Source organism: Zingiber officinale, chromosome 8A (genome assembly GCF_018446385.1).
Source record: "Zingiber officinale cultivar Zhangliang chromosome 8A, Zo_v1.1, whole genome shotgun sequence".
NCBI lineage: Eukaryota > Viridiplantae > Streptophyta > Magnoliopsida > Zingiberales > Zingiberaceae > Zingiber > Zingiber officinale.
Genome location: NC_056000.1, coordinates 36,118,558 through 36,141,398, shown reverse-complemented (window position 1 = coordinate 36,141,398; position 22,841 = coordinate 36,118,558).

Sequence of the window (22,841 nt, the reverse complement as noted above, 5' to 3'; positions counted from 1 at the left end):
AGTAGGAGGTTCAGTTTTCCTCAAGGTCGCTCCTATGAAGGGAGTGATGACATTTGGCAAGAAGGGCAAATTCAGTCCTCGCTATGTAGGACCTTACCTGATCATAGAGAGGATTGGGAAAGTAGCTTACAGGCTGGACTTACCACAAGACATGTCAGCAATACACAATGTGTTTCATGTCTCCATGCTAAGGAAGTGTCTCCATGACCCGAGCCAAGTGATTCAGCCTCAGTCAATGCAGATCCAAGAGGATCTTAGTTATGAGAGCAGACCTACACAGATAGTGGACAGAGCAGTCAAGAGATTGAGAAACAAAGAAGTACCACTAGTGAAGGTCGTCTGGCAGAACCAGAAGCACGAGGAAATCACTTGGGAGCGGGAGGACAGTATGAGACAGAAGTATCCAGAGCTATTCTAAGTTCGAGGACGAACTTTTTATAAGGTATGGGGGATTGTAACGACCCAATTTTTCCCATTTCAAGTTCTAAAGGGCCATAAAAATATTTGGAAATGCCTTTAAAATATTCTAGAGATTTTTAGGAATTTTTAGAGTATTTTTACGTAATTTTTGGAGGTCGTTTAGTATTTCTACAAAACCAAAGAAGTTTAAGCAAAAAGTGTTGGAGAAGAGGTTCGAACCCGCGACCTCGGGTCGGACCAAACCAAGCCAAACCGGCTTGACCAGCTGGGATAAGAGATTTATGTTAATCTCAAATAGAGTTAAATAAGGTTATAGTATAGTTGAGTTATATCCGATTACTTATAAAAGGAAATAAGTTTTGGGATTTTAGAAAACCTAACTTCTTCTCTCTAAATTCCTCTTCGCCTTCTCCCTCGCGACGGCGCAAGTACTCTCGGCGGAAACCAGGAGCAGCTAGGGTTGGAGATTCCGACGCCGGCGAAGCTTCCCTCCAACCGTCCTTCATCCACGGTGGCTGTTCCCGACGGAGAGAAGCCCGAGAGCTCAGAGGACACGCCGGAAAAGGGATCTACCTAGCCCTAGAAGTTCCCTTCCCTTCTTTCCGGTTGTAAGTGCAAGAAACCCTAGGTAAGTACTACTCACCTGTGGTAGGAGTTGCTCCGAGCTTCGATTTGTGTTCTTTGCTTTCGGATTGTAGTGTACAGCATGCGTTCTTGGCTTTGGGTGTTCTGCCGTGGGCTTCACAAAGGGATCAAGAACTAGTTTAGTTTAATCGAGCATGTAGGATAGTTTTGCGCCGAATCTAAGCTTGCTAGGGATTAAGTTTTGTTTCTCCTTGTCCTTTTGAATCTGCCGTGGCCTTCAGGAAGGAGAAAGGGCTTAATGGATTTAACCTTGATTAATGATGCTTTAGCTTTTGTTGATTCTGTAATTTCTGGACAGATATATTGGCTTGGGTCATTTTCTTTATGCTGCTGTGAGTTGATTAAGAAGAGGAGAAGGGATTTAAATTGTCACAACAATCACCCCTTTTAATAGCATGTTCTTAACAGAATAGTTGATTTCCTTTGCTACCGTATCAAGCTTTGCATAGGTGTAAACCTCAGCAGATTATAGCCTGGTTGTAAGGATTCGGGTTAGCTTATTTTGCTACCATATCTAGCATTCCAGTGTTCAGTTCCTTTGCATTTTAACATGCAATTTAGTTTTAGAATTTCTTAGCTTTGCTCTATGTTGTAGCATGTTTAGAAAGCTTAAAATTGCATTCTTTTGCCTAGTTTTACAGCATGCTTAGAAGCACTGAAGTAGCATTCTATGCCCTGTTTTTACAGTATGTTTAGAAGTATTAAAGTAGCATTCTTTGCCTAGTTTTACAGCATGTTTAGAAGCACTGAAGTAGCATTCTATGCCCTGTTTTTACAGCATGTTTAGAAGTATTAAAGTAGCATTCTTTGCCTATTTTTACAGCATGTTTAGAAGTATTAAAGTAGCATTCTTTGCCTATTTTTACAGCATGTTTAGAAGCACTAAAGTAGCATTCTATGCCATGTTTTTATAGCATGATTAGTAAGTTCAGATGTGCTTTCTTTTCCTTTATTTTATAGCATGTTTAGAAAGTCCAGATTTGCTTTCCTTTGCTCTATTTTATAACCGGCTTAGGGAGTTCAGATTTGTTTCCTTTGTGTTATTTTTATATAGCATGCTTGGTTAGTTGTAATCCTATACTTGTTAGATATATATCTAAAGGATTCTAATAAGCTCTAATAAAGGATTATGAGAAGTATGAGTAAAGAAAAAGACCAAGGTCTAATTAAAAGAGATAACAAGTAAATTAAAGTAAGAGGCTAGTACCCGACATCCAAGAGCTTGTCGTTAAACAAATCCAGGTGACCATTTCCGAGGTCTTGGCCCTGGTAGACCGAGGTCTGCTCTTTTAGGATTGGTGGCTCGCAACCCCAACCTATTAGGGAACGCGCATGAGTTGGTACTAGGCCTGGCCCCAAGGAAAGAAAACCAAAGAAGAAAAGAAGAAAGAAAAGAAAAGAAGAAAGAAAGTGAAAGAGAAATTAAAAGATTAATTTCTAGTATAAAGATATAAGAACATGAAACAAGTTTATGCTTAGAATCAATAAAAGTTTAGTTCCTTAATTCTAAGCTTACAGTAGTTGTTTCATTACTTTCCTGTCAGTTAGTGAGCATGTTTAGTATTCAATTTTATTTCTGTATACCATGAGTACATGCAGCTTTGCTTTAGCATTTCAGTTTCAGTATTATTGCATTGCTTTTATGCAGTTCGAGTTTTGTGAGATAGATTAGTACTTACTAAGCGTTTCGCTTATAGATCATTTCTTTTTCCTCCTACCGCAGATACAGGAAAAGCTAAGATATGAAGGGAGGCGACAGGGTGGTGGTGATGAGGGATGTGTGTGGTGACTGAACTATGGAGAGGTCCAGAGGGAACTAACAAGACTTATTTATTTAGAGTTTATGTCTAGTTCATTTTCCGTATTTCTGTTATGAAATTATGAGTTATGATTGAGTTTGATGTGCATTGTAGCTTATTATGCTTCATTCTGGGAGATTGAGTTTAGTTCATGTTGCTAGATTAGTTTTTGGATTATGATATGATTTATTACTGCGTGGTTGTGAATAAATTGTGATCCAGCCGCATGTGGCTGTGTATATATCTTGTGTATTATAGATTTGGTCACCGGTACAGGGGAGACTCTGCCGAAATTTTTCGGTAGGAATTCCTCTGAACCGTGATAAATCTAAATGTCGCTAATAATAGCATAAGTGACACTAGTAAGTAGAGTAGGAGTTAGGTAACGGTCGCCCTTAGAGAGTAGTAGTAAGAAGGGTGGTCGTTACAGTTGGTATCAGAGCAGTGTTCCATTCTCCAGCATCACACACACATCAGCATCATCCTCGCCGCCTCCAAGTAAGAAAGTATTTAAATCCTTTCTTTATTCTGCTTTCCTTATTATTAACTGCAGTATAGAGTACTTGTTTTTTTGAGTACTAAAGTAAGATAGAAGATTTAGTTTCCCTTTTCTTTATTCATATTTATGTATGTTTAGAAAGGATAGAGAAATATTTAGAAGTACCTACTCATAGGTGTTGAAAGTCAAGAATCATGTATAAGTAAGATATATCTAGAAAGTATAGTGATAATTGTAAGTTTTCTTTTCCTCTGCCTGACTTGATGTCAAGAAGAGGACTGTTCATACTGAGAACCAAGATCAGGAGAATGAAGAGCTTAGATCAACTGAGCCCAATCTCTCTGAAGTTGTTGCCTAACTCCAGAGACAAGTAGCAGAACAACAGCAAGTGATTGCCAATCTAATGGCCAATCAGAAGCCAGCTCCTCCCACTTCCCCAACCATTAATGTGGAGACCCCAGTAGTGACTGAAGTCCTATCAGTTGCCCTAGAAGTCACCACAACGCCTAGAAGGCAGGAAGCATACCTCATCCAGTGGCTGAAGCTGAAACCAGAAAGCTTCTCAGGCACGACTGAGCCCTGGGATGCCCAGGCTTGGTTTAAACACTAGAGAGCACTATGGAGCTTCTTGACTGGCTAGAAGTCGAGAAGGTCAAGTGCGCTTCTTTCTGCCTGTCTGCAGATGCTCGTATGTAGTGGGAGAGGATAAAGACCAAGAGAGCAGCCGAGCAGATGAGCTGGGCAGATTTTCAGTTAGAGTTTTATGAAGAGTTCTATCACCAACAAGCACTATGAGGAGATTATAGAGTTCAAGCCAGCCAAGATAGAAGACAAGACAGTAGGGAGCCGGAGCCCCAGTCAAGTAAGTGTAGAAGAACAGAAAGAAGGTAAGAAAGAGGGGGTTCGGGTGGTCTGTGAATATCCCGAAGTATTCCCAGCAGATCTACCTGGACTACCTCCCAATAAATGGGTAGATTTGAGATTGAATTGGTTCCTGAAACCGGTCCAATTTCAAAAGCTCCGTATCGCATGTCTCCAGCAGAGCTGAAGGAGTTATAAGAACAACTACAGGAGTTACTTGACAAAGGCTTCATTCGCCCTAGTCATTCACCCCGGGGAGCTCCAGAGTTGTTCGTTAAGAAGAAAGACGGATCCGTGCTAATGTGCATAGATTACAGAACGCTGAGCAAAGTAGCAGTTAAGGACAAGTACCCCCTTCCCAGGATCGATGACTTATTTGATCAGTCAAGAGGAGTGACGGTGTTCTCAAAGATAGACTTGCGCTCTGGGTACCATCAGCTGAAGGTGAAAGAAAGAGATATACCCAGAACGGCGTTCAGGACCAGATATGGACACTACGAGTTTGTGGTCATGCCTTTTGGAGTGACCAATGCACCTGCGGTCTTCATGGACTTAATGAACAGGGTGTTCAGAGAGTATCTTGACAAATTTGTCATTGTATTCATCGATGACATTCTGGTCTATTCAAGGACCCCAGAGGAGCATGACACGCACTTGAGGATAGTACTGCAGACTCTTCAGCAGAAGCAGCTTTATGCTAAATTCTCAAAGTGCGAGTTCTGGTTAAATCAGGTGGCGTTTTAGGTCACATTATCTCTAAAGAAGGTATTCAAGTGGATCCAGCCAAAGTGGAAGCGGTCAACAACTGGAGTAGACCCAAGAACGCGTCGAGATCGGCTTCCTTGGTTTAGCTGGGTACTATAGGAAGTTCGTGGAGGACTTTTCGAGGATAGCTTCTCCACTAACCGCCCTCGGAAGAACAAAAGCTTGAATGGTCGATAAATGTGAGCGAGCTTCCAAGAGCTAAAGAAGAGACGGATCAGTGCTCCCATCTGACTGTTCCACAGGGCGACAAGAGTTTCGACATCTACAGATGCTTCCAAGATGGGTTTAGGAGCTGTACTCATGCAAGAAGGAAAAGTCATAGCTTATGCTTCCGACAACTCAAAGACTATGAGAGGAACTACCCTACTCATGATCTCGAGTTGCTGTAGTTTTGCACTTAAACTCTGGCGACATTATTTGTATGGAGTCCGGTGTAGAATTTCACAGATCATCGAGTCTTAAGTACTTCTTCACTCGGAAGGACTTAAACATGAGGCAGCTGGGTGGAGTTGGTCAAGAATTACGACTGTCTACCACCCGAGCAAAGCTAACAAAGTGGCGGATGCACTCAGCAGAAAATCTAGTGCATCACCGATGTCGTTGTCATCACTAGCCCTGCCAAGAAGGAGTTGTCGATTTTGGGCTTGAAATTATCGAAGGACGACTCTGCATTGACCTTAGAGTCCACATTGCTTGTGGAGATACAGAGAAAGCAAAGTGAAGATCCGGATATCCGGAAGATCAAGCAAGGGATACGAAAGAAGACAACTCGAGTTTAGAGTGACGGATAGCGGAATTCTTTATCGAGTCGCATTTGCGTGCCCATGATGAGGCCGAGAAAGAAGATCTTAGAGGAAGCTCACAGTACACCATATTCCATGCATCCTGGTTCTTCCAAGATGTACCAAGATGTGAAACAGAGGTTTTGGTGGTCAGGACTCAAAAGAGATGTAGCTAAGTATGTCAGTACCTGCTTGACATGCCAGAGAGTCAAAGCAGAACACCAGAGACCAGGAGGAGTTCTTCAGCCTCTTCCAATACCAGAATGGAAATGGGAAGACATTTCCATGGACTTCATAACAGGTCTTCCAAGAACCACCAATGGATATGATGCGATATGGGTAATAGTAGATCGATTGACCAAGTCTGCTCACTTCCTAGCCATCAAGGTGTCCCACTCCATAGAGCAGTTGGCCCAGCTATATGTTAAAGAGGTAGTCAGACTTCATGGAGTTCCTAAATCTATCGTTTCTGATAGAGATGGGCGCTTCACCTCACATTTTTGGGAGTGCGTTCAGAATGCACTGGGCACCAACTTCAGTTCGACCTGACTTTCCATCCAGATCGGCAGACAGAGCGAGTGAATCAGATTTTAGAAGACATGCTCAGAGCTTGTGCGCTAGATTTCAAAGGAAGTTGGTGTAAGTATTTGTGCTTAGCTGAATTCTCTTACAACAATAACTATCAGGCTACCATTAAGATGGCACCTTATGAGGCACTATATGGCAGGAAATGCAGATCACCCATATGCTGGCAAGAAGCAGGAGAGAGAAAAGAGATAGAAGCAGAGTTGGGCATTCAGACAGAGGTGATAGATGAGACTACTCAAGCAATCCAGAAAATCAGACAGAGAATTGAGATTGCCCAGAGCAGACAAAAGAGTTATGCTGACACACGCCGTAGGCCATTGGAATTCCAAGTAGGAGGTTCAGTTTTCCTCAAGGTCGCTCCTATGAAGGGAGTGATGAGATTTGGCAAGAAGGGCAAATTAAGTCCTCGCTATGTAGGACCTTACCTGATCATAGAGAGGATTGGGAAAGTAGCTTACAGGCTGGACTTACCACAAGACATGTCAGCAATACACAATGTGTTTCATGTCTCCATGCTAAGGAAGTGTCTCCATGACCCGAGCCAAGTGATTCAGCCTCAGTCAATGCAGATCCAAGAGGATCTTAGTTATGAGAGCAGACCTACACAGATAGTGGACAGAGCAGTCAAGAGATTGAGAAACAAAGAAGTACCACTAGTGAAGGTCGTCTGGCAGAACCAGAAGCACGAGGAAATCACTTGAGAGCGGGAGGACAGTATGAGACAGAAGTATCCAGAGCTATTCTAAGTTCGAGGACGAACTTTTTATAAGGTATGGGGGATTGTAACGACCCAATTTTTCCCATTTCAAGTTCTAAAGGGCCATAAAAATATTTGGAAATGCCTTTAAAATATTCTAGAGATTTTTAGGAATTTTTAGAGTATTTTTACGTAATTTTTGGAGGTCGTTTAGTATTTCTACAAAACTAAAGAAGTTTAAGCAAAAAGTGTTGGAGAAGAGGTTTGAACCCGCGACCTCGGGTCGGACCAAACCAAGCCAAACCGGCTTGACCAGCTGGGATAAGAGATTTATGTTAATCTCAAATAGAGTTAAATAAGGTTATAGTATAGTTGAGTTATATCCGATTACTTATAAAAGGGAATAAGTTTTGGGATTTTAGAAAACCTAACTTCTTCTCTCTAAATTCCTCTTCGCCTTCTCCCTCGCGACGGCGCAAGTACTCTCGGCGGAAACCAGGAGCAGCTAGGGTTGGAGATTCCGACGCCGGCGAAGCTTCCCTCCAACCGTCCTTCATCCACGGTGGCTGTTCCCGACGGAGAGAAGCCAGAGAGCTCAGAGGACACGCCGGAAAAGGGATCTACCTAGCCCTAGAAGTTCCCTTCCCTTCTTTCCGGTTGTAAGTGCAAGAAACCCTAGGTAAGTACTACTCACCTGTGGTAGGAGTTGCTCCGAGCTTCGATTTGTGTTCTTTGCTTTCGGATTGTAGTGTACAGCATGCGTTCTTGGCTTTGGGTGTTCTGCCGTGGGCTTCACAAAGGGATCAAGAACTAGTTTAGTTTAATCGAGCATGTAGGATAGTTTTGCGCCGAATCTAAGCTTGCTAGGGATTAAGTTTTGTTTCTCCTTGTCCTTTTGAATCTGCCGTGGCCTTCAGGAAGGAGAAAGGGCTTAATGGATTTAACCTTGATTAATGATGCTTTAGCTTTTGTTGATTCTGTAATTTCTGGACAGATATATTGGCTTGGGTCATTTTCTTTATGCTGCTGTGAGTTGATTAAGAAGAGGAGAAGGGATTTAAATTGTCACAGCAATCACCCCTTTTAATAGCATATTCTTAACAGAATAGTTGATTTCCTTTGCTACCGTATCAAGCTTTGCATAGGTGTAAACCTCAGCAGATTATAGCCTGGTTGTAAGGATTCGGGTTAGCTTATTTTGCTACCATATCTAGCATTCCAGTGTTCAGTTCCTTTGCATTTTAACATGCAATTTAGTTTTAGAATTTCTTAGCTTTGCTCTATGTTGTAGCATGTTTAGAAAGCTTAAAATTGCATTCTTTTGCCTAGTTTTACAGCATGCTTAGAAGCACTGAAGTAGCATTCTATGCCCTGTTTTTACAGCATGTTTAGAAGTATTAAAGTAGCATTCTTTGCCTAGTTTTACAGCATGTTTAGAAGCACTGAAGTAGCATTCTATGCCTTGTTTTTACAGCATGTTTAGAAGTATTAAAGTAGCATTCTTTGCCTATTTTTACAGCATGTTTAGAAGTATTAAAGTAGCATTCTTTGCCTATTTTTACAGCATGTTTAGAAGCACTAAAGTAGCATTCTATGCCATGTTTTTATAGCATGATTAGTAAGTTCAGATGTGCTTTCTTTTCCTTTATTTTATAGCATGTTTAGAAAGTCCAGATTTGCTTTCCTTTGCTCTATTTTATAACCGGCTTAGGGAGTTCAGATTTGTTTCCTTTGTGTTATTTTTATATAGCATGCTTGGTTAGTTGTAATCCTATACTTGTTAGATATATATCTAAAGGATTCTAATAAGCTCTAATAAAGGATTATGAGAAGTATGAGTAAAGAAAAAGACCAAGGTCTAATTAAAAGAGATAACAAGTAAATTAAAGTAAGAGGCTAGTACCCGACATCCAAGAGCTTGTCGTTAAACAAATCCAGGTGACCATTTCCGAGGTCTTGGCCCTGGTAGACCGAGGTCTGCTCTTTTAGGATTGGTGGCTCGCAACCCCAACCTATTAGGGAACGCGCATGAGTTGGTACTAGGCCTGGGCCCAAGGAAAGAAAACCAAAGAAGAAAAGAAGAAAGAAAAGAAAAGAAGAAAGAAAGTGAAAGAGAAATTAAAAGATTAATTTCTAGTATAAAGATATAAGAACATGAAACAAGTTTATGCTTAGAATCAATAAAAGTTTAGTTCCTTAATTCTAAGCTTACAGTAGTTGTTTCATTACTTTCCTGTCAGTTAGTGAGCATGTTTAGTATTCAGTTTTATTTCTGTATACCATGAGTACATGCAGCTTTGCTTTAGCATTTCAGTTTCAGTATTATTGCATTGCTTTTATGCAGTTCGAGTTTTGTGAGATAGATTAGTACTTACTAAGCGTTTCGCTTATAGATCTTTTCTTTTTCCTCCTACCGCAGATACAGGAAAAGCTAAGATATGAAGGGAGGCGACAGGGTGGTGGTGATGAGGGATGTGTGTGGTGACTGAACTATGGAGAGGTCCAGAGGGGACTAGCAAGACTTATTTATTTAGAGTTTATGTCTAGTTCATTTTCCGTATTTCTGTTATGAAATTATGAGTTATGATTGAGTTTGATGTGCAGGAGCGTGGTCCAGAGGGGACTAGTTCATTTTCCGTATTTAGAGTTTATGACTGAACTATGATTGAGTTCATTTTCCGTTGGCATTTAGTGTAGCAGCGTGGTAGCCGGCAGATGGTGGACTCTGTTTGGCTCCGTTGGTCAGGAGACTCAGCGTGGTAGCCGGCAGAGATATCCTCCCCGTCATTGTGTACCGGGAGATGAGAGCATTGAGCTCCCCCATTTATGATTTGGGGACAGAGGACAGGAGTACTCCGACAGCATCCCGTCCACTCGGTCGCTCTGCAGGAGCAGTGATGTCAGAGTGCACGGTCACCATATGCATTTATTGCATTTATTGTTTGTGATTGCTGCATTTACTTGCTGCATTTATGTGGATGCATATGATTGACATGCATACAGGATTATGACTTCCTCGGTCTGACGACCCTGTTACCTTGTACTTTGATCCCGGTTAGTACAGTTATCTCCTGATTTCGTTTCAGTTGCATTTATCCTTCTCGTATTCAGGAGACTGTACGCATGATTAGTGTTGTCTGTTATTTATTTTATTATGCATATCAGTTGTACCTGCTTTCAGGTTGATATTGTCCGAAGCAGTTCCAGTCGCTGGCCCCCCATCTGCACGTAGAGCCAGTTCTCTACTAGTTCGTTATTTGTTTTTATTTGGCCTTTTTCTATATCAGACTTTGTTTTAGTATTGTCTTTGGATTTTTCCTATGGATATTGTATGGAGTGATACCTTTTGATGGATTTTTGATATGATATTGGATTTCATTCTACTACGTGCCTGCCTAGACGACAGAAGAGGTGAGTTCGTTGGATTTGAGCTTTACGAGTGTAGTGGAATAGGGTGGATTTCGAGTCAGAGTCCTATTGTTATTGATTATTATTATTAACTGCGTGGTTGTGACAGCCAGAGGCTGAATATCTTTATAAACTGCGTGGTGTTTGTTTTAATTTGTGTTATTATTCCAGCCACATGTGGCTGAGGTGTATAGTGCTTGTAGAAAAGTTTCAGATTGTCCGCCGTACAGGGGAGATGCTGCCGAAATTTCTTCGGAAAGAGACTCCTCCGGGGCATGACAATTTAGTGGTATCAGAGCAGGTTACGATACTTGCTGTGTGTTCTGGATTTATACGATCTTTGTTTTCATATTATGGATACTTTGAATAATCTGATATCAGTTTATTGGGTATCAGCGCGCCAAAGTTTGGCGATATTTATTTGATTTCCGTGTGTTGGATTTTCGAGATTTATCTGATACCAATTCATTGGTATCAGAGCAGGGTGTGATACTGCGTTTGGTATTTTGGACATTTTTATACTAGCCCTAGTTGCGAGACAGATTAGTCTGGGCAGTTATTTTGGGTTGCACGGATTTTCCGTTTCGATTTTGTTATGGACTTCCGTTATTGATTTATATGGATTTCCAGTGTAGTTTTTCTCGTCTGAATTCGAGGTCAATTTGAAATGGTGACGGAACATCTCGAGGCAAATTAGGTATGGTGTCATTTTGGTAATTGTTTATACATGTAATATGTAATATAATTTAACAGATATGAGGCAATCTGCGTATTCTTTGCGAGGCGTGGTCTTTGGACGAGCACGTGCGAGGCTGCGGATCTCTAGATATACGGAGATGCCTCACCGAGGTCGGTCGGGGACTCGGCATCTGCGAGTGTGGCGGGCCTTGAGACTCGATGGCTCCCTTAGAGGTGCCTACCTCACCTGCACATCCATTGCTCCTGTATTTCCGGTACCACCAGAGGTACCATTAGCATATCCGACACCAGCTCCAGCTCGATCTATTGCGTACTCGGCACCACCGCCACAGGGCCTACAGTGTACAGGCATCAGCGCTGTGCCCCGGTACCTCACAGTGTACCCAAGCTCGGCATTAGGGATCTGGGTTGCTTCACATCCGATGCCTCTGTATCTCCGTAGCGCCACCTACATTCACCCTCATGCCACTGGCGGCATATGCTCCGGTTACCCCGGGAGTACCTCCTCCGGTTCATGCGGCGGTACCATCGGTAGCACCAGCTCCAGTGTTTCCGCCAGCTCTTGCAGCCGTCCCGACACACCTCACGGATATTGGGTGTTGGCAGAATCGATGAAGAGTCGATTCACACTCTTCAGAGGAGAGATCCGAGTGTGGCTTTGTCTTGGATTGAGACTATGGGCGGACTTTCTTTTATATTGCTTGCTCCAAGTGGGAGAAAGCTTCCACTTACGGGATTAGGCCGACACTTGGTGGCTTACTCGGCGTTCCATCATCGGCGAGCAGAACATCACTTGATTCAGAGAGGCTTTTGAGAGCCGTTTCTTTCCACGAGCTTATCGGATGGCTCGCGGCGGATTTCACGAGTTTGCGGCAGAATAATCGGACGGTGGTAGTATAATGCGAGTTTGTGATTGGCGAGTTTTGTCGAGCTAGTTGCTGAGGACAGTTCACGTATGCAGCAGTTCATTCAGACTGGATGGACATTTGCAACTAAGACTTGTCGGTCTTGGTATCACATCTTATGCGGAGATGTTGGATAGAGCCCTCATTATTGAGTCAGCTCAAGAGAGTTTTTCGAGATAGGAAAAGGCGGTGAGTCGGACATCGGTCGATTCGACCTCGAGCTACATCACGAGCGGCGTAGTCGATCGGATCAGGTACATCCGGGGTATCACGTAAACCTCGAAATCGTGGCGATCTTCTTGAGGCGTTTCGGTCTTCCAGAGAATCGGAAACAACCCGCGACATTATTTGTTTGAGATGTGGATCGAGATCATGTCACTTGATCATTCTGCAGGACGATCGGTTACTTTCATTGCAAGCGCACCAGAGCCGAGATTGTCCGCAGAAGACTCGGCATATGACTTAGGAGGCGGATCATGGAGGACATCCAGTCGATCCGGTACTTATCGAGGAGGCATAGAGCCCAACCTTTGCACGGCCAGCAGCTTCACCAGCGGCATTTGGCATGTTTGGACAAGAGTACTCCGGTGCTTCCATAGCACCCGAGGTTCTGTTCGGGACCTTATTATCCGAGCGATGTCGGATCGACCTCGGCCTTTAGGCGATGCAGACTCGGTCCCGGCCAGTACCGACGATCGCCGTCCTCTCGGTCTTCTCAGCGCGATATCGATCCGCCTCGATGGCGAGCTTACGCGCCGGCGGCGTATACCTCCTCCTCCTCCGAGAGGCGGGCGTGTTCATGCGATGACGGAGAGGATGCCTGAGCCGCGGATCCGTTTTCCGCGGTATGATTTCTATTTATGCCTTATCTGCGGATATCCTGATAGATCTTGGTAGCTCGCATTCATTTATATCTCGCACTTTTATGCGGGAGGTTGGTAGATTACCCACTCTCAGACCCAGTGATTGACCGTCTCCCTACCGTCCGGTGATTCATTGGACGGAGGTCCGAGGTTGCCGTTAGATTTTGGCAACCTAATACTTACGATGGATCTTTTAGTATTAGAAATGGTCGATTTTGATATTATTCTTGGCATGGATTGTTTGTCGACATATCATGCCACAGTTGATTGCTGACGAGGGTGGTCACATTCCGGCCTCGAACCAACCCTCGTGGGATTTCAGCATCGAGCGGCGACTTATCGATCATTTCGTCTGAGCTCGAGAGGTTGTTGTCACATGGTGTCAAGATTTTCATTATCTTTGATCGATCGAGACGATTCGCGACTCTCAAGCGTTCCCGTAGTCAGGAGTACCGGATGTATTTCGGAGGCTGCGGGTTTGCCTCCCGAAGGCGGTGGAGTTCGCTATTGAGTTGATTACGGGACCTCATCAGCTCCTTATCGTATGGCACCAAAAGAGTTGAACGAGCTGAAGGTTCAACTCCAGGAGCTTTTAGATAGGGGATTCATTCGCCCTAGTGTTTCCCCATGGGGTTCTCCGGTATTATTTGTCAAGAAAAAGGACGGCACTATGAGGTTATGTATTGACTACAAACAGCTGAATGCAGTGACCGTTAGAAATAAATATCCCTTACCACGGATCGAAGATTTGTTTGATCAGCTCAGAGGTACATCAGTGTATTCTAAGATTGATCTGCGATCTGGATATCATCAGCTGAGAGTCAGAGACTCAGATATTCAGAAGACAGCTTTCCGTACTCAATACGGTCATTATGAGTTTTTGGTAATGCCATTTGGGCTTACCAATGCTCCAGCGGTGTTTATGGACTTGATGAACCGCATTTTTTTGGAGTATTTGGATCAGTTTGTTATCGTCTTCATTGATGACATATTGGTCTACTCTCATTCCGAGGAGGAGCACGCACAGCATCTTCGCATAGTCTTGGAGATTCTTCGACGACATCAGCTGTACGCGAAGTTCAGCAAGTGTGCGTTCTGGCTATCCTCAGTCGGTTTTCTGGGACACGTGGTTTCTAGTAGAGGTATTTCAGTTGATCCTCAGAAGATCGAGGCTGTCACCAGTTGGGAGCAGCCGAAGTCAGTTCAGGAGATCCGCAGTTTTCTGGGATTGGCCGGATATTACCGACGTTTTGTCGAGGGTTTCTCGTGTATTGCTATGCCGCTGACACGCCTTACCAGGAAAGGCGTGAAGTTTACGTGGACCGAGGATTGCGAGACCAGCTTTCAGGAGCTGAAGCGGAGATTAGTGTCGGCTCCAGTTTTGGTTTTACCTTACGGAGAGGATGGTTGTACTCTGTGGCGTCTCTTGAGGTTTGGGCGATGCGATGCACGGTGAGTAGTCTCTTATGCTTCTCGTCGATTGAAGGAGCATGAGAAGAACTACCGATTCATGACTTGGAGTTAGCTCATTATTTTTGCTCAAGCTTTGGCGACATCATTTATATGGTATCACATTTGAGATTCTCACTGATCATAAGAGTCTCAAATATATTTTCACTCGAAGGAGCTTAATCTCCGACGGAGGAGATGGATGGAGTTCTGAAGGACTACGATTGTACCATTAGCTACCACCGGGAAAGCTAATGTGGTTGCCGATGCACTCGGCGGAAGTCGGGCGACTTTGGCTTGCCGGACTTGATCCGAGACTTGATTGAGTTTCTCGAGATAGACTTGGAGGCGAGGATCTGAGCGGGGTATTTTGGTTACTATGGTTGCTCGATCGTCGATCGGGCGAAGATCCGAGAGGCACTGTGGTGATCGGCATTTGCGATTCATTAGCGATCGAGATAGCTTCAGGCGTGACCGAGTTTACGAGACGAGGAGGTATCATATACTCGAGGCGATTATCGTACCTCGGTCTCCTCGGTCTTCAGAGCTACTTGGAGGCTCACCATTCTCAATTTGCGATCCATCCAGCGGGACCCGTATGTATCGAGACTTGAGGCGTTCCCTCTTGGTGGAGCGGCATGAAGAAAGACATCGTGGATTTAGTAGCTAGATGTCTTGTCTGTCGAGGTGAAGGCTGAGCATCGAGACCTGCAGGATTACTTCAGCGGATTCCTATTCACGAGTGGAAGTGGGATCACATTACCATAGACTTTGTGGTAGGATTGCGAGGACACGGCGAGGCCATGACGTTTGGGTAATCGTTGATCGATTAACCAAATCCGCGCATTCTTAGCGATCGGAGGACTGATCCCTGGATCAATTGGCGGATCTGTATTGTCGGGAGATCATCGGACTACATGGTGTTCGTTGAGTATCATTTGGATAGAGATCCACGGTTTCGTCTCGTTTACGGCGAGTCTGCGGAGCCTTGGGCACAGGCTCGACTTAATCGACTTTCCATCCACAAACGGATGGGCGATCAGGCGGACTATTCGACTCTTGAGGACTTCTGAGATCATGTGTTATGGATTTTGGAGGCGGTTGGGAGGACCATCTGCCGTTAGTAGAGTTGCTTACAACAACGACTTTCATTCGGCTATTCAGATGGCACCGTTTGAGGCGTTGTATGATAGACCTTATCGGACACCCGTCCTCCGGGATGAGGTTGGAGAGGCCTAGTTGTTGGGACCTCGGAGAGTTCAGCAGGATGCGAGTTGGTCCTTACTATCGACGGAGGATGTCGGGCGAGATCACCGGAAGAGTTCTGGCGATCGGAGGCGAGACCACTAGAGTTCTCTGTTGGTGACCATGTATTTCTGCGAGTTTCACCCATGAAAGGGGTGAAGAGATTTGGCATCAGAGGTAAGCTAGCTCCGCGGTACATTGGTCCTTTCGAGATCTTGGAGAGGATCGGAGTAGTAGCTTACCGACTGGCACTACCACCGTCCCTGTCAGGCATCCACGATGTATTTCACGTATCTATGCTGAGGAGATACGTGCCCGACCCGACACATGTGCTGGCAGATATTCCAGTTCCAGTTCAGCCTGACATTACTTATGAGGAGATTCCGGTACGGATTCTGGACCGGAAAGAGCGTCAGTTGCGGAATAAGACTATCCGGCTGGTTAAAGTCGGATGGCAACATCATTCGGACGAGGAGACAACTTGGGAGCTCGAGGATACTATTCGAGCTCAATATCCCCATCTTTTCACTTGAGGTATGTGATTTAATTTACCGTTCAGCATTTATACTTTATATCTGTTGTTAGTACTTGCTGATGGTAGATAACGAAATTTGGGGACCAAATTTTTATTAGTGGGGGAGAATGTAAAATACCGGAAAATAGGCGAATATTAATAAGGGAATTTTTCGGAATTTTTGGAGATTTTTCAGGAATTTTTCGGAGCTCGTACGGACGAGTTGACGGGGATAAAAAAAAACGGGATCTGGAAAAGCCTGTTTAGGTTACCCTGTTTTAATGAAGAAAAGATTTATTTTCTTTTCCTTTTCCCTTTTCTTTTTCTTATTATTTTTCTTTATTTTTCGCCGTTTTCCTCCATTTCTTCTCCACGAAACCGCCGCGCCTCTCCTTGCCCTAATCTCCTCTGCGCCAACCCTAGCCGCCTCCTCCTCTTCTCCGAGACCAATTTCTTCCCTCTTTTTCCCCCGAGTCGAGTTTCTCTGCTTTTCTGCCCTAGCTTTTGCACAGCGTCGCCGCTGCCCTCTCTGGATCGAAGCAGCGCCGGCCACCGCGACTCCCTCTTTTCTTCTTCCCGAGACCTCGCCGGCCACTAGGTTTAACCTAGCGCCATCGCCCCTCTCCGATTCTCTGTGCCGGCGACCGAGCCTCCCTTCCTCCCCACGGCAGAGCACCATTTCTTCCTTTATTGTGCCGTGTCTAGTTTAAATTTGGCCGAGCCTTCTTCTGTGTCCTAGGTTCCGGTTGAGGTAAGTTTGGAATGTCGAATTTTCCATTTTCTGTTCTTGATTCGAACAGTGTAAATCATTCCCAACTAATGGTTGATCGTTCTTGATTCTGTTCTGGACAGAATCTGTGAAGTGGATTTTAGCAGCAAAGCTTTTAAAGCTTCAGCAGCAACGATCCTTGCTATTGAGCCATAGCGACTGTGGTTGAGCAACCCTTTGATTTACAGCAGCAATTTATCTTTGCTAGCAGTAAGTTTTGTTTTCCAGCAGCATCTTGGTCCAGCGGCAGTAAGGTAAGGGTTTAGTTTATGGATTGAGTTGGCACGCTTTTGATACATGTTGTTTAGGTATGAAATGATACATACATAATTTGGTTATAGGATGATACATTGATGGCGGATCTTTATTGTAGATTGAGTTGGGTTTTAAATGAATCTAATGGAACGATTAGGGTTAAGACCATTAACCTTAGTCAATGGTTAGAATTAATTTTGGGTAGGCAATTGGTGATGTTAATTAGGGCTTTCCCTGATATTAGTTTCGTGGATTTTATTAAGCTATTTAAATTCATTTGAATTGTAGCTAAATAAAATATATCTATATGTTCGACACAGGACTTTGATTCGGGACGGTATCTCGACGAGTATCTTGATTACCGGATTGGACCACTTTATTGGAGGCGGGTACTTTGACTTATGTCTTTTGATATGCATGATAAAGTGTCTAACATATAGCAAGAATTGTGTTTTCCATTTGATTCGGTTGGTCACTACATGATCTATTACATGTTGTTTGTTTATTTATTATGCACTGCATGTTATTATTGACCTGACCATACATGCTTTCGGTAGTGACCCAACCATATGATACATCATGTTCAGGACCTAGGGTTTATATGATACCCTATCTGTTTGTGTACCTTCCATCCGATACATTGACTTGTGGTACACCTTTTATTTGTGTATGGATCTTGCTATGCTATTCATGAGATTGCCATGCTTGGTATCATGCATCATGTTTGCATGCTGTGCGATTGTCGGCTCCACTATGGTTGAGCCCATCGCCAGTTACATGTACTGCACACACCACCACCACCCATGGATTAGTGGTATATCAGGCAGGTGTGTGGCGGTTCTGCTGTTTGGCTCCGTTGGTCTGAGGACTCAGCGTGGTAGCCGGCAGTCAGTTCCGCTCCGTTGGCATTTAGTGTAGCAGCGTGGTAGCCGGCAAATGGTGGACTCTGTTTGGCTCCGTTGGTCAGGAGACTCAGCGTGGTAGCCGGCAGAGATATCCTCCCCGTCATTGTGTACCGGGAGATGAGAGCATTGAGCTCCCCCATTTATGATTTGGGGACAGAGGACAGGAGTACTCCGACAGCATCCCGTCCACTCGGTCGCTCTGCAGGAGCAGTGATGTCAGAGTGCACGGTCACCATATGCATTTATTGCATTTATTGTTTGTGATTGCTGCATTTACTTGCTACATTTATGTGGATGCATATGATTGACATGCATACAGGATTATGACTTCCGCGGTCTGACGACCCTGTTACCTTGTACTTTGATCCCGGTTAGTACAGTTATCTCCTGATTTCGTTTCAGTTGCATTTATCCTTCTCGTATTCAGGAGACTGTACGCATGATTAGTGTTGTCTGTTATTTGTTTTATTATGCATATCAGTTGTACCTGCTGAGTGTTGGACTCACCCCGCCTCCATTGTTGATATTTTCAGGTTGAAGCTGTCCGGAGCAGTTCCAGTCGTTGGCCCCCCATCTGCACGTAGAGCCAGTTCTCTACTAGTTCGTTATTTGTTTTTATTTGGCCTTTTTCTATATCAGACTTTGTTTTAGTATTGTCTTTGGATTTTTCCTATGGATATTGTATGGAGTGATACCTTTTGATGGATTTTTGATATGATATTAGATTTCATTCTACTACGTGCCTGCCTGGACGGCAGAAGAGGTGAGTTCGTTGGATTTGAGCTTTACGAGTGTAGTGGAATAGGGTGGATTTCGAGTCAGAGTCCTATTGTTATTGATTACTATTATTAACTGCGTGGTTGTGACAGCCAGAGGCTGAATATCTTTATAAACTGCGTGGTGTTTGTTTTAATTTGTGTTATTATTCCAGCCGAACGTGGCTGAGGTGTATAGTGTTTGTAGAAAAGTTTCAGATTGTCCGCCGTACAGGGGAGATGCTGCCGAAATTTCTTCGGACAGAGACTCCTCCGGGGCGTGACATTACTGCAGTCCAATGTCCTTCTCAAGGGTTACTTTGATATCTGCTAACAATGCCCTTGGCAAAACAGATTTCTGATCTCGTGCATAGCATACATTAGGCTTCCGACAGCCGAAGCATAAAGAACTGCCTTCATTTCCTTTATCTCCTTTGATGTCTACGAAGACATCTCTTTAGATAAAGTTACTCCATGCTAAAAAGGTAAGAAACCTTCTTTGGAGTTTTGCATGCTTAAAATGAGCAAGGATTTTTTCGATATATGAAGCTTGGGATAAGTAAAATATTTTTTTTCTTGCGATCCCTTATTACTTTAATCCCAAGAATATATACATTCTCCCAAATCCTTCATATCGAATTGTTTGGACAACTATACCCTTACTTCTGACAACACTTTGATATTGTTTCCAACTACCAAAAATGTTATCTACGTATAGTACAAGAAATACCACTACGTTTTCATCACACTTTTTGTATACACAAGACTTATCCGGTTACTAAATAAATCCATAGGTCTGGATTACTTTGATAAACCGGATGTTCCAAGACCTTGAAGCTTTGCCTCAGTCCATAGACTGATTGAGCTTGCACACAAGATACTCTTTGCCCTTTGCAATGAACCCTTCTGGTTGCTTTATATGGATGCTTTCTTCAAGACTTCCATTAAGGAATGCTGTCTTGACATCTACTTGCCAAATAGATAAAAGAATCCGGATAGACTTAAGCATGGCTACCAGTGAAAAAGTGTACTTTTTCATCAAGCCTTGCTTTGAAAGTTTCCACCTTCCTGTCTATCCATCTTTTCCTATTATAGACCTATTTTCACCCAATAGCTTTTACACCATCTGGTGGTTTTACAAGCTTCCAGATTTTATTAGAATACATATATTCTAATTCTGTATTCATTGCTCTTTGCCAAGATGCTGCATCTTTATCTTGGAATGTTTCATCATATGTCAGGGATCAGGCTCATGTTCATTTGGGATCAAGTCCAAAAACTCTCCCAAAACATGAATCTTTTAGGTTTGCTTGACAACCCTCCCACTACGATGAGCCACTGTCTGTAATCATGTATCATTTATGATACGTGTTGTAGTTTCTTGTGATATTTCATCTTGTACAGTTGGTACTAGATTAGACATGTCCTTTATAATTTTTTAAGAACAAATTTACTTATGAGCTTGTGGTTTATTACATAGTCCTTTTCTAAAAATCGGTCATTGATGCTAACAATGACCTTCTGATTTTTAAGACTATAAACCTACTTTGTTTCTCTAGGATCACCCACAAACAAGTGAATTCCTGTCCAACTTTATCAGTGTCTCTCATGTGCTAGACCTCCCAAATCCGAATATGCTTCAGACTTATGCCCAATCTGTAATTCTATGGGAGTAGAGAGTTCTGACTTAGAAGGTACTATGTTTACTTCCGTTTCCAGTGTATATCCTTAAAATAAATTTGGTAATTTTCTGAATAACTCATCATCGATCTAATTATTCCATAAGAGCCTTATACCTTCTTTCTACTACACCATTCTGTTGGGGTGTACCAGGTGCAGTTAGTTGAGATTAAATCCCGTCTTCTGATAAGTGACTCCTAAACTCTCCTAAGAGGTTCTCACCACTATGATCTAACCGTAGTGTCTTGATACTTTTACCTTTACTCCACATCAGCCTAGTACTCTTCGAACTAATTAAATCACTTAGACTTGCGGTGCGTCAAGTAAATGTATCCTTATCTCGAATAGTCGTCTATAAAATAGATGAAATATTCGAAACAACATCTTGCCTGGATAGTCAAAGGTTTACACAGAATCAGAATGAACCAATTCCAACATATCTTTGGCTCCTTACCCCTTAAACTTAAAAGCTTCTTGGTTATTTTTCCTTCCAAATAAGACTCGTAGGTTGGAAAGATTTCCACTACCAATGAACCCAAGAGTTCATTGGTTATTATCCTTTGAATCCTACTCAAGATAATATAACCTAGCCTTAGATGCCAAAAATATGATTGGTTCATTTTCGAAGGTTGTTTTCTCTTATTAAAGTTAGAAGATGTGTTATAATTTCCATTTATTGCATCGTGGGAGTTATTGGATTATAAATTGTCAACCAACATCCCAGAATATATAACTTCTCTATTTTTCTTGATAACAACTTTGTTATCAAAATAGACACAATATCTATTCTATAATAGTTTAGAAACTGAAATCAGGTTCTTTCTAAACTTAGTACGTAAAGATAATTTCTAACAATCCATATTTTATTCCTATTAGAGAATAAACCTCTCCCACTGCAACAGCTACTACTTTTGCAGTAGTGTCTATGCAGACAGTGTTTTCCTTTTTATATAGTTGTCGGGTTTCCTGGAACCCTGCAATGAATTGCGGACATGATTAGTGGTATCTGTATCTACACTCCAGGTACTGGTAGATAACACCACTAAACATGTTTCAACAACAAATGAATTAAATACACCCATATTGCTCTCAGTTCTAAGAAGACAGTTTACCTTAATGTCCAAGTCCTATTTCCAATCATTATAATTGGGACTACTAAGTCTTTTCTATAGTATAACAACTAGGGGATTGACTAACATTTAAATCCTAAGAATCACAAAAAAATATTTGGTCAAGACCAACACCTTAAAATCCCCATGAATTTTGTATGCCACGATAGTGTGGACGTATACAAAATCAAAGAGGAGATTTTATTCATTAATTTTATTATCTCGTCATCTTATCTTTATGACAAATAAAATTAACAGTTGGTCTATCTTAGATCAAATATTTTGGTCAAAACTTTGAATTTAAAATAACATTGATTCCTCAAACAATATTATTTAAATTCACCAATACTCAAACACCGTGAATTTTGCATGCCACGATAGTGTGAACGTATACAAATTTAAACATTTATAAGAGGAAGGTTTTACCCATTAATTACCTTGTCAAAAAACTTTATGACAAATAAAATTACCACAAACACCGTAAATTTTGTATGCCACAATAGTGTGGACGTATACAAAATCAAACATTTGTAAAAGGGGTTTTAATTTTATTATCTTGTCAACTTATCTTTTTGACAAATTAATAGTTGGTTTTGCTTTGGTCACACAAATAATAGCAGTGACTCCGATGGGAAGGATACCATTAGATGTGTCTAAGTGTATATCATTACTTGACACTTAGTCAATCAAATAAGATTGTGCCCCTTCCGATGGGGAAGATCACACGCTCTTAGTTAATTTCCTATAGTCATCCAAAATGGAAGTTTAATCTAGTGATCCACAAACAAGCTCATCCGATATGGAGGAAGGCACTCAGAGCCAACGCGCAAACTTGTTGCATCACTTATAAACCAGTAATGGAGACCGTGGAATTTATTTAAAAATAAATCCCTCTCCCACTTAGTTATTTAAAGTGAGGAATTTTGACTATGCTAGCTTACTAACATGCATACTAACAAGCACACACAGCACAGCATAAAAAGCAATAAATAGAAAAACTAATTTTCAACTATTATGGCTTTTATCTATTGCTGTCCTCCGTGTGTAGCCAACCCTAGTTGCTGTCATCTTTGGCCACCGTCACCGGGTCTAGTTGTCGCATCCATCTTGCTCCTTGTTCCGCTGCGCCTCTGGTCCTTAAAAGGTTTCACGCCTTGCAAGATTCGATCCGTGACATAAATAGAATTTTACATTTTTCGATCCTATATTCCTCGAAGGAACGTACATGT